The 13,016-nt window shown below is 45.2% G+C and overlaps 1 long non-coding RNA gene across 1 annotated transcript; it reads right to left on the reverse strand.

Moving 5' to 3' along the window:
- Positions 1-370: 370 nt before the first annotated feature.
- Positions 371-3,129, reverse strand: LOC129385978 (uncharacterized). The gene is made up of 3 exons (XR_008613453.2): positions 3,019-3,129; positions 1,874-1,954; positions 371-685 (listed from the first exon to the last, which is right to left on the reverse strand). It is a non-coding gene; the product is annotated as an uncharacterized lncRNA (long non-coding RNA).
- Between the last annotated feature and the right edge of the window lie 9,887 nt (positions 3,130-13,016).

Consider the following 13,016-nt stretch of genomic DNA (forward strand, 5'->3'; position numbering starts at 1 on the left):
ATCCTTACCAGAGTTGGCGGCACATAGATACCAAATTTCGATAGTGTTGCTTTCTCAGGTGGTTGTTTTTGATTTGCTCAATATCAGTTGGCACTTCAGCTGCATCAAACTTCTGTTTTACCTCTTCAACAACAACATAAACAACAATCTTATGACACCTGTTTTGTCCTTCTAGTTGCCTACAAAGACCAGTTAATCTAACAACAACACTGACAGTCTCTACTATCTTCTAATGGAGAAGATGTGTGTCCCACCATGTGTTCCACATTGTTGTCGCTATGTGGGCTGGCTGGGGAGGCAAAAGTGATGCTTGTACTGTGTTATAACACTTAACTTAGTCTTGCACTTGCTGCACAAGAACACTGGCTCACAGTCGTGGTGAAAGCTTTTGTATGTTGAGCAAATGAGTTGTATGCACTACAAAAAAAGTCACAGTGATAGCACACATGTTGCTCTACCAGGCCTGGTGCGGTTCCTGCTGACACTGCTGCTGATGCTGACACACTGCTGCTTGCCTCGTACACTGTTGCAGCTGCAGTAGACATGGCCGTCTCTGTATCTATTGCTGCCGTGCCACCTGTCATGGTAACTTCAGGTGGTATCGGGCTCACTTCTGCAACAGAGATGTCGTTTGCCCCTTGAGGGCTCTCGTCATCAGGGCCAATAATTTCGTAGGCATTGTCTCCTGCATCGAAGAACCAGTAAGAACAGCCTGAATTAATAAACATAGCTCTAAAAAGTATGGACATCAAAACTTAACCACAAGCTTTGCACATCAGTGACCAGGCTTAATGAATAATACTTGCAGGAGGAGTTAGACAATTGTGTGTGTACATTACACTTAAGCCTCATTAGAAGAGATACTCAAGAGGCACGGGATACATGTCTCTCGAAACCAAAAATTTTAAAACACTGAGCAGCCAGACTATATCACTTTATTATGCATCATCACTGAAGTATGTTTAGATATATCTGAACGAATAATTTCTCAGGGTGGCTTAAAGGGCCCCTAAACCACTTCTCGACATTTTTTGAACATTTCAAGTAAACACGCGCATCAAAATCAGAATGCCGTCCAATTGACGATGCCAAACGCCACAGTGCGTAGCACTGTGGGAGCACCACAATATGAAGAAAACGACCCCGTGCGCCTCTCTGGACCTATCCTGCACCCCCTAGTTTGTCCTCATGACATAAGGAAACAACTTGATTGTAGTAATGGCTGCATGTGATCTGAGTTGATGGAAACAAACAATACGTAAGGTTTCCCTGTATGTAATTTTATCAGAGTGCTTTTTAGACGTCCTGCTGGCGATTCTGGCTGCACGATGTTTCTCATGCTTTTTGGCACGATTCCTTTCTTTTCCACTCCACTCCTTTTTCTGGTTTTTTCCCCTTTCCCTTCCCCCTTGCGTAAAATAGCACACCTGAAGTATCAAATCTGTTGAATTATTGTGTGAATCAAACCTGTTAACATGCGGGCTTCTCTGTGGTCTGTGTTGTATTTTTGTGCTGTACAAGTCAATTCAAAATGAAAGATGGAATGTCCCTGCCTTTAGTTTAATTGTATGTGTATATATATATATATATATATATATATATATATATATATATATATATATATGTATATGTATATATATATGTGTGTGTCTGTCTCTCATGTTTTTAAATATATGTACATTCAGGAGTGCCTGCATGCTCTTCTCCCCTGCTCCAGTGACGAAAAGGAGAGCCTTTTTATGTACCATAGCAAAACATTCACAGGGTTGCGCTGTGCCCATTACATCACTTATCATATGAATCTGTCACAATACAGAGTAGCAGTGGTCCATAATACTAACCCATCCCAACATAACTATAAATTAGCACATACCGACATGCTGTGAAACAGCTGTTGCAAAGCCGCTGGTGCTGGCAATTTCTGCAGCACTGCAGTGGTACAGCCGAGTGCCACCTGTATAGTGACAAATGCATATGCATGTTAGCAACTCACTAGTTGCTGATGGTTTCATAAGCTTTACACCACACAATAAAGTAATCTAGACAACTTTGTTGGAACAAATACACATAATTAGGACACCATTTAAAGACTAACACGATTAATTGCCCCCAATCTCTCACTCACTAAAGGATAATACTACTGAAACATCGGTGGAGAGCTCAGATTAACACTGCCCATAAAGGACAAGCTTTCTTTGAGGAAAACAGCTATAACAGCGGTTAGTTTTCTTGATCATTTCATGTGCTAGCTTTGATTTAAATATCATGCAGTACTATAAAATATGAAGTGCCGCATTTCTAGCAGCAGAAGGCGTCGTCAGCCTCATGGTACAACTGATTTTTGCACTGTTTGTGTCAGTGAGCCGACACATACAAAGAAAACCGAATTCACACATACATATACAGTGCCAAGTGCACTCCTCCTTCTGAAAATGCAGCCGCCAGTTCCAATGCTGCTGAAAGGAAAGGTTATATAGAGTGCGAGACTGCATGGAACTACCACTTATGACTGTAAGTGTATGATCTGCTGATTGGAGAGGTAGTCACATGCTATTTCTAGTCTCTTTTAGAAGCATTACTAAAGGATGAATTAAAATCTATTCATAAGTCACGAATTTACCGCATCCACAGTTTGGTTAAATAACTTGTGAGAAAAAGACATGTTTACCTGGAATAGCAACCTTTTTTCCCACTGCAAAATTTTCCTTCGAATTAATGAAATAACTTTACAGCGTCATAATATATTGTGTTTCTCGCAACTACTTGCCGGCAGTGGCGAGTTACAGTGTTTACATCTGACTCATTGGGCGACAATACTGCCAAACACAAATGCTTCACGAACACGAGAACACGTCCCTCGCAGAGAATAGCAACCATATATGCCTCTGTGAGACATGATCGCACTTTTGTGGTCAAAATGTACATTAGAACGACACCACCATCTCATTAAAAAAAAAAGCCTCAGTACAAGGCAGCAGCCAACTGCATAATCTGAAATTGCAACTGATGTCCACTTACTGGTGGCCTGTGTTCGAGTCGCTTCTGGCAGTTGACTGGGTGCTGAGAAATGCACGTCCTGGGTTGTCCCTACAAAACATACAGGGTTATGTCAAATGTTGAAAAGATATATACACCGGCATTTCATAAGTTGCAAAACAAATCGGTAAACTAATGAACAACTGTAATGTAAACAGAGTACACATGATAAGATAGGCTGTCAACTGGTAATGCATTACGCGAAAAATCTAATGCATAGGAAAGACTATATTTATACACACGAAGCTGACACACAATTTAATTCGCTCTAGGTTTTTCCGTGCAGTATATTCAGTTTATTATGTCCTGTGGTTAGAGCAAAATTAGTGTAAATTATGCACTAAATTATGTACCCTGGAAAACGTTTCTTCAATATGCACCTGTGCGCGCTTCGAATGAGTAGCGCTGTAAAATTTACATACACGGCATAGAACATAGTTGCTGAACACGGATTTCCTTTGCCCTGTGTCGTGTACAGTGAGCTACATATATCTGCCCCCCCCACCCTTTTTTGTACTAGCCATACTGCGTGCGATTGCACCTATACGCACGTCAATAAACCTCACGACACAGAAATAAAAAAAAAGCGCCGATCACCCACGCCTGCATGTTGTAGGGGGCCTAACCTAACCAAGCATGGGCTGTTGCTTTTTATAGTAAACACAGGCACCGTGCTCATTGCAAGTATGTATCATGTCACTAAGCAAATATACAATTTCATTGTACCACTATTTTTTTATCACATGGATGTATCTGTTGAGAGGCAAGACAAAAAGCAGTCACTTCTCAGAACTAATCAGCTTTTTTAAAACACATTTCTAACTTTTCAATGACACTTGCTGCTATGTGTTTGTCTCCAGAGAGCATACTTGATTTGACTTTCCAATCGGAGACATTACATAAATATACCATGTTAAGATGACTGCCTGGAGCACGTGAGAATTTTCATCTTAGTGTAACATACTGTATCTTGATTTTGTTTACATTTGGTCAAATGGTACACCCAATATACCCACATACTAGTTTTCTTGTCCAAATTGCATGCCAATGTATTTTGATTTTTCGACATTGGCTCCTCTGCACTACGTGAAGTCGCGCTGCACTGGCTCTTTCACATCCTCGTGTCCTTGCAGCTGCCTTCTTGCGTTATATAAAGCAGGTGCCTGAATAATATCGTATGCAAAAGTCAACACAAGGGCATGGTGCAAAACAACATCAAGACAGTCAAGGCCATGGCAATAAAAGAAAGTCTTATCTCTTAGTCTTCTTAGTGAAATGCATGCAAAACATCCAAATGACTGCAACAGTCAACTGCTAAATTAACTTCAATTTTAGATTTGCACAAAAAAGAAATAACGGACAGTTCATCCTCGTTCGGCACGAATGTTCGAATGGTCCTGCTAATGAATAGAATATTGGTCATTTTCAGACATCATAGGTCTGTCATGAGTCTGGTGTATCGCAAACACCACTTGTGACACACCCAGTGTGCCCCCCGCACCATCCCTGGTTGTGCCACTGCTGAAGCCATAATTTGAGGATTATAGCTGCAAACATGATGCTCAGTAGGGATGAAAATATTGTCCTTCAGTTCAATGGATATATGGATGTGCCTATAAAAAAGGGCAACAAGGCTTGTTATGGCAAGCTTACCCACATTTCAATACTAATAAGAAACTTCACTGCGACCTGCATCTAAGCTTACTAAAACGCATGAACTTATTTTCATGTATGAGGTGCGCAATGGAGCTCATTTTTTACACACCCGACTTACTGCTGCAGTTTGAAATCTAGCATTTCAGATTCTTGAAGGAATGTAAAAGTTGCAGTTAAACCGCAGTTATTAGTTTATTACACCAACCTATTGTTCTGTGTACGACAGACTGGTAGAATGGAATTAAAGCAAGATTTTATTTTGATACTTTATTTCTGTACTAAAAATATTCAAGCGATAAACACATTTTGATCTGCCATGCAATAGCAAAATGCACACATAACGCTTGTAACCCCCAGAGAAAGGCTGATTTAGCTATTCATATGACATAACTCTGACACGCCAACTCATATTAGCAAATGCAAAGGCATCTCCAAAACAATAAGCGTATGCAAAGCGCCCTTGCAATTGTAATTCCACACAGCAGCCGTTATATTCGATGCCGATGCATAACTAGCTGCTCGACAATTCACCGAGTTCGTTGACATAAGCATCATTTCAGTTTCGCACCGTGCACGAAAACCGCAACAGGAGACAAAACCAGACACACCTATAATCACACCATTTCAATACATGAGCAAAAACAGTTCAGTCTTAGGCATAAACACTGTGAGAGCGATTTAGTGCACGACGGCTTCGAGCGACAAAACGGGCCGTCGCTTGAACAGATGGCTCGGTTCTGGAAATCTAGAAATTGTCGCTCGTCGCCCGAAAGTGCTATGAGCGACTAGCTAATAGCGCGAAGCTGGAACTGGATGTACATCGCTCAAATACTACCGATTGTCGCGCGGAACGAGCAAATGATTCAATTTTTATACGTGCAAGGATAAGAACCTACGGCAAGACCTCCGGAAATATTTTATGCTACTTTTTATAGTAAAATACATCAACGCAAATTACTAAAGCACGCGTCACGCGTGATTGCAGCCCTCATGCCGGCAACACCGGGGAGGCGTCGCTCAATATCGTCGCTCGCACGGAGTACGACTTGTAGGCGACGAGCGAACGCGACAGCCATCTCCATCGCGTCGCTTGTAGCTGCCGCACGCAAGATCGCTTATATGGGGTTTATACTTTTTTCAGCATAAAACATGGATTCGTCATGCGTTTTCAGTAAGTTCAGGATAACGCGCCTAACTGACCATTTGCAGCATGCAGCTGAATACCTGCGGCAAAGTTTCTAACTAGCACTGGTGCTGCACGTAACTTCAGTGGTCGCAGATTCCCCCTGCGCGAGACACCCTCAAGCGCGCGGTTTATTTATAAAAAAAGCATGCTGCCAGAAAAATGACGCCTTCTGTTATGTGATTCCTTAGTTCAACAGCGTTCCGTACACAGTATACTGCCAAACTGAATAAATTCAAACACACAAAACGCACGCTAATCACGCTCCGCATAGGCTCGGAATCACAGGCTGGTGAGCGAACCATTTTAAACGTCCTCTCGCCTGGCGTCTTATTGAACATACCATAGTTCTGGCAGCGTTTGCGATCTTTAAAGCTCTTACGGACAACGGCAAAGTGATAAAATCACATGCAGTTATCGCGACGACTGGCTTTTTCTATTGACATCGAGAGACACAGCGCGTATGCCTAGTCCTTTGTCAATCGCGTCGGCTAAGCGCAGCGACGACTTCCTGGTGATATCATGACATATACGGACAATGTGCACCTAAGTTAGAATTCACTTACCGTGGAGGATTTGCTGTTATATCCAAGGCATGACGAACGACTGTCGTGTTTTCGTGGCGACGCGAGATTGCTGACATACGATCTCCCTTGGCTGGCCTTTGCTGCTGCTGTGCTGCTCGGCAGACTGATCACCTTTCTCCGGTGCTGTGTTGTTCCGCGATCTTGAGTGCGCGCGCGCGCGGTGGAGCAACTCCGAGTGAAAAAGTAGAGCGCTCGCTACGCGTTCCTTTGAACTGCGGCGGCCTGTTCTCTTAGAAGCAAAACGATGTGTTCTTTGCTCAGCGTGCATGAATGAAACATTGCCATGTTCGGGGTCAGCCACCTACAGTTGAAGCAGAAGATTACGCTACGTTTTGTTCTCTATTGCCGCAAGAGTAGAATGGGCATTCTACTCTCTCTCTGAAGGGGAGAGTGAAAAGCACATTTCACTCTCTCCTTGGTGAGAGAGTGAACAATGCATTTCACTCTCCTCGACATTTTGCGAGAGTAAAACGACGCTTTGAAGAGTGAACCGGCCGCTTCACTCCTGCGATACCCTTCCTAGTTTTTATAGTGTACAGCAAACAGCTTACGAGCACACAGCTCACGAGTACATTTCGAGCATGACAACGAGCATTCAGCTCACTACGACGCGCACGACAACGAGCACACTCTAGCAGCCGAAAATCGCTGCTTATAATCGCCCCCTCCCCTTGATTTCAAGCGAACGGAAACGTTCGTCCAGTCATCGTTCGACGTCACCGTTCGACGTCACCGAAGATGACCCGCCCTTTTGGAGGAGGCGGGCTCACATACTCGTGTTGCACACACACACAGGTGTAAAGGTCCGGAGCCGACGTCAGAGGGCTTCGTAGAACTCTGCTCCGTCAAGGGTGGCGCTGCCGAGTACCACATTCCTGAGCTGACCCCGCGCCACGTGGCTGCCGGTTATGCGCAGTTCTCTGAAGTGCGCCCCGTCTGGTTGGATTGGAACACGTGCAGCGGGCTGAAATAGCTGGCACGTTGCCACCCCGTACGGCCATTCCTGACAACGTTTCCAGTTCACCGGTCATTGAGGGTATGTCAGCGCGGTTATAGTCAACGATAATTTTATATCGTCTCTTGGTAGATACATGCATTTTCAACGTGAAATTAATAATCGAGCGATCACTTACGCCTTGGAGGTAAGTTAGTTTAGAAACAAGTTCAGGCACAGTGGTGAAAATAAGGTCCAGGATGTTAGATGACGTAGAAGTTCTACGGGTGGGTTCATGTACTAACTGTGACAAGTTAATGTCTGAACAGATATTCAGAAATTGTGCATCCTCGGATGAGCTTTTTGCCAGGGTATGGAACCCGAAATCACTTCTCCACAATATATTAGGAAAATAAAGTCCCCCAGAATAAACAAAGGTGACGTAGGGTACCGAAGAGTTAGATTGTTGAGAACATCATGTAAATAATTGCAGAAATATTTTGGTGCTTTTGGGGGTCTATAGCAAGCGCAAAAAATGCAGCCAGGATTATCAATAACAACACGTACGCACACAAGTTCTAAAGCAGACACTACTGGAACATTAGATGAAGAAAGTCGATCATTCACAGCAATTAAAACACCCCCGCCAGTACGAACATCACGGTCGTACCGGTAGATCTTGTAGCTTTCTTCACATTCGAAAATCTCACCGTTTCTTATTTTTGCCGAAAGCCAGGTTTCTGAAAGGACAACTATGTCAGCTGAGCATGCGTCAATCCTAGATGATAAAGTTGTTCGTTTATTGAGAATACTGCGTGCATTGGCGAAAAAGATTGAAGCACCATATACAGATAGGGGAGATAGCTACGCCGATCTGTCATGCGCTGGGTTAGCAGGTGCTTTGCGAGTGGGAGCTGCACGCGCCTCTCTAGGGGATACCAGTTCACAAACAGTGTCAGTGACTGCGCTGTATATATAGGCTTTATTGTTGATGACTAGTTTATTAAAACGAACTGAAAAAGGCTGGCCGCTAGACTTGCCAAATTCGAGAAGTTTCTTTCGTGTCAAACGCGTTGCCCTGCAGAAATCTTCGGTAATGGAAACACCTGTACTTTTCAATTTAGATTTCTGTGAGAGAATACTTTCTTTGGTTTTGAAGGAAGAAAACTTCACGATGATTGCGCTTGTCTTATTTGCAACATAAGCACCCAACCTCTGTGCTCTCTCCACCATGCCATCTGCAATACGCAAAGTTAAATGACGTAAGAGAAGCTCACAGATATGCTCTTCCGATTGTGTCCAAGTCTCGGAAACGGCAAAAAACAGTAAATTATGTCACCGTGACCTATCCTCTAGATCATCAAGACGCGAGGCCAACGCAGTACTTTCAGATTTAACGGCCTGGGCAACAGAACTGCTGATATCTGCTGTAGGTAGCGCCGTTTCAAGACATTCGACAGTAGATTCAAGATTTGCCAATCTGCATGCAAGATCTGCGACTCTATGTGAAAGTTCCTCTTGGTTTCCTTTAGCTCAGCAAATGCATGCTTTCTCTCTTAGTGGCGACTGTCGATTTTCGTTGAAAGGGCTCCTATGGCGTCAAGCAATTCTTTGTGCGATTTGCTACAGTCAGCGTTCAGCGGACCGGGATTTTCTTCTATATCCCCGCAAAGCAGTAAAAGTTTCAGAACAAAAATGCACTCGCACAGAGTATCGTAAAGCACACTGGGGCACGGGAGCAGCAGAGGGCAAAAATTGTTCGATCGTTTAGAATTAAGAGATGAAGTACCACCAACCTGCACATGAAAGAAAAAGGGATTCGTCAGCGACATCATTTTTGCCGCTCTCCCGTGCCCACCGAAGGCGGACAGCTGCCGCCAGTCCTTTAAAAGGAAGCTGAAACGGTTTTCAATTTCAATGAATTGCTGGGATTGGGAAGAACAGACCTAATAATTTACAGTCACGTAATTTTTTCTTCGTTCTATTAATATGAGGGGCGGAAATCGCTTTCTAAATCACCCCCGCGGACACGCCCCCATCGCTTCCCGGAGCGCCGGGTGAGGTGGTTGCCAGAGGAGAGGACCGGCCAGAGTGACGTCACTGGCGGGGACCCAGCTGCCGCACCGACGTGCTGACATGTGCTGGCATGCCTCTTTCCGTCCTGCGCTTTACTGAACGATGCTATGAGAGATCTGCCGCCGCCGCCGCTCACGTTTGTTTTCTTTTGCGATTTTCGTAAACTGTTCTTTCCTCCTGTGCTGCGTGAGTGCCTACAGCCAAGGGCGCCCAACATGCCCTCGTTCTGTGCAGCATTCGGCTGCGCGAACACAGGCGGGCGAGACGATGTGGTGCTTCACAGTTTCCAAAGGACGGCTGTCGACGGCTGTCGGTTCGAACATTTACGGCGAAAATACAAGCTGTCCGAGACAGCGAGAACGTTCCATAATGCTTACAACTCAGCTATGAAGCCAGAACAGAACATCGTGCTACGCTCTGAAACGGCGGCGCCGACCGGAGACTGCCGCGAAAGACGTCACAGCGGCCCCGACCAATCACGGGCCACAGCGGCGTTCGCGCCATGCCCTAAGGCACTGGTGCGCGTTTTCTTGGAAAAACAGCCGCTTGCGTTTGTTTCCGCCATTTTTGAACCAGATATTCGTGTTCAAGCGACTCAAAACTGTAGAATGCCGCAGAGAACTCATTTTTTTTCGAAAAGTGTTTCAGCTTCCCTTTAAGGGCTCGCTGTGGAGTGATGGCGCTGGTGTTGCCGATGTGCCGCTTGAGTGCAATGCCAAAGCACTGCGCAGGTCACGTAGGAAGAACCAGTCATCTTCGCTGATTGCAGCCGTGACTGTCAGGGGTGGTCTTGGGTTCAGCACAGGTGACGATAAAGGAACACTTGGTCGACCGGGAAGCAGGGAAAGCCACACGCCAGTTAGGGCAACAAGCTGCACATGAAAGAAAAAGGGATTCGTGAGCGACATCATTTTTGCCGCTCTCCCGTGCCCACTACAGCCCGGGGCTGTTGTGGGAGTCCTGTGAATGAGGCTGGGTTTTCGTTTGTTCGGGGAACCCTGGGAGTCCATATCGGACTCTTCACTTTCTGTAGTTGTTCGTATGCTAATAAGCACGGATGTCGGTGAGGGAACTGATAGGGCGCTGGTTGCCGTGCTAGGGTGTCGGTCCCTGTCCATTGGTTGTGGGAAGCAACCGCCCTCTTAGGCGCGGATTTTTGTAACCTGTTGTGCGATCTTTATCTGCATGTTTCCGATGGTTTGCTGTAGACTCCTAACTGTGTCAAGTGTAACTATTTCGGGATGCACCTCTCGCTCCCCCTCCCTGCCACTATGCAGCCCCAGTTTCTTTGGGACGTCACCTGTGATTGGGCTCCTTGTTGGTTTCGTTGCTGATGCTGCTGTTGGCCCCGGCCTTCACGGTTAGCTTGGCCCACCGGCTGCTGCCTCGGGGTGCTCCGCGATCTCGACCGGCCGCAGCGGTTCGGCTCCGACCTCGGCTCCTGCTCCGACCCCGGCTGGTTGACCGACGTCTTCCGGCCGTGGCGCTGCCGTCACCGGTCGACCCCCCATCCGCGAAGGAGACTGACGACAAGCGGCTCTCCCTAGACCGGCTGCGGTGGCTCTTCCCGCTCTCGAGCCCACCGCTCGCGGTGCTGGCGTCGGCGCTGGCGTATGATGAAAGGAGTCTCAAACTTTTTTCGGCACTCCCGGCTTCCCGTGACGTGGCTCTTGCCGCACAGTAGGCAACGTGGCGTGCACTCGTGCCCGTCGGTTGTATGGGTGTTCCGCATTCTCTACACTTCTTGGTCGTGCCTCGATTCGGACAGACTGGGAGTTTTATTCCCAGTTTTAAATATGGGTATCATTTTGGCCTTTCTTTAGTCATTGCGCAGCTGCCCCAACAACAAAGACTGCTTGAATATATGGTACAGAATGTTACTGGATATAGAAATGGCGTACTTTAATATCTTGGTAGTAATATTCTCAACACCAGATATATAAAATACAACTTCATATTATTAATAAGACATGCAATTCCCTCCACCGAGATTTCAATACTTTCCATTAAGGGCCAGTCATAATAAGCAGCACCAGCTACATTGGTATGATCATTGTGGCTGAAAATCGATGAAAAAGAAGTATTCAAAGCAGAGGGACATACATTGTAAGAGAGGGCAGTATTTGTTTCACTATTTAAGGCTATCCGGTTAGAGTCGCGGTCAGGTGATACAACTGGCCGAAACTTTTTCGGATACGAATGTAAGAGAGAAGGTAAATCTGTGGAGAAATATTTATGTTTAGCTGCACCTGAGGTAAAACGGTGCATCTTTAAGCAAAGCCGGTACCATTTCCAAGCAGGAGCATTATTGATCCGTGTAGCGGTATTGTGCAGACGTTTCTTTATACTCCTGAGTTTACTTAGAGCATTAATAAACAAAGGATTACGTTTTTGTTTCTTGTCGAGAGCAACGGGATATATTTGTAACTACATATATATATATATATATATATATATATATATATATATATATATATATATATACATATATATATATATATATATAACATTCACAATAGAAAAGAACAGACAAGCGTTATGGCATATGTTTATATGTTTTTACTGAAGCTTCGGACGGACCTTCATCGGAAGAATTCATTGCGACGAAGACTGGACCTCCGGACATCGTTCGTCTTTTTATCTTTTTTGAAAATAGCACTTTCGGATCTGGCGCAAGAACCCTTCGATCGCGCGCGCGCACGCACGCACGCACGCACGCACGCACGCACGCACGCACGCACGCACGCACGCACGCACGCACACACACACACACGCACGCACACACACACACGCGCGCACGCACGCACACACACACACACACACACACACACACACACACACACACACGCACGCGCACACACACAGTATTTAACAATACTGTCAACTCTCTTGCGAAGGTTCTTACGGAGAGGGTTATGAGAATATATAAAAGGAAAGAATATGTGAAATAATCACGAACACAGAATACATCGGAATCAAGCGGCGCACTCGCACTGATAGTCATCCAGAGTTTGTTTGAATTGAGACAGATCAGTATGGTCCACTACACACCTCGGTAACTTGTTCCACATTTCAATTACGTTGGGGAAGAAGGAGTACCTGAATGTGTCAGTGTGAGCGTTATAAGCTTGGATAGATCTATTATTGCTAGTTTTGGAGCTCCGTTTGCCAGGTACCAGTATGTATGTTTCCTTCCTAATATATATTTGGCCTTGGAGTATTTGGAAGGATAATTTCAATTGATTTTTTGTCTACGCGTTTCTAGCAGGTGCAGCTTAGAAAAACGGAGCACTTCTGTGACTGAATCAGTCCTTCGATATCGGGAGTATATAAAGCGCGCCGCGTAGCTCTGAATTTCCTCTAGTTGTTTCTTCCAATAGCTTTCGTGAGGGCTCCATACCTCTGACGCGTACTCAAGAAGTGGCCTTACAAAAGTTTTGTAAGCGGCGAGTCGTACATCGCATGTAGCATACCCTTCAATTTTTTTCGCAGGAAAAATAACCTCCCGTATGCCTTTGAACAAAGATTATATGTATGCTCCACG

The sequence above is a fragment of the Dermacentor andersoni genome, chromosome 7 (genome assembly GCF_023375885.2).
Source record: "Dermacentor andersoni chromosome 7, qqDerAnde1_hic_scaffold, whole genome shotgun sequence".
In the NCBI taxonomy this organism is placed as follows: Eukaryota; Metazoa; Arthropoda; class Arachnida; order Ixodida; family Ixodidae; genus Dermacentor; species Dermacentor andersoni.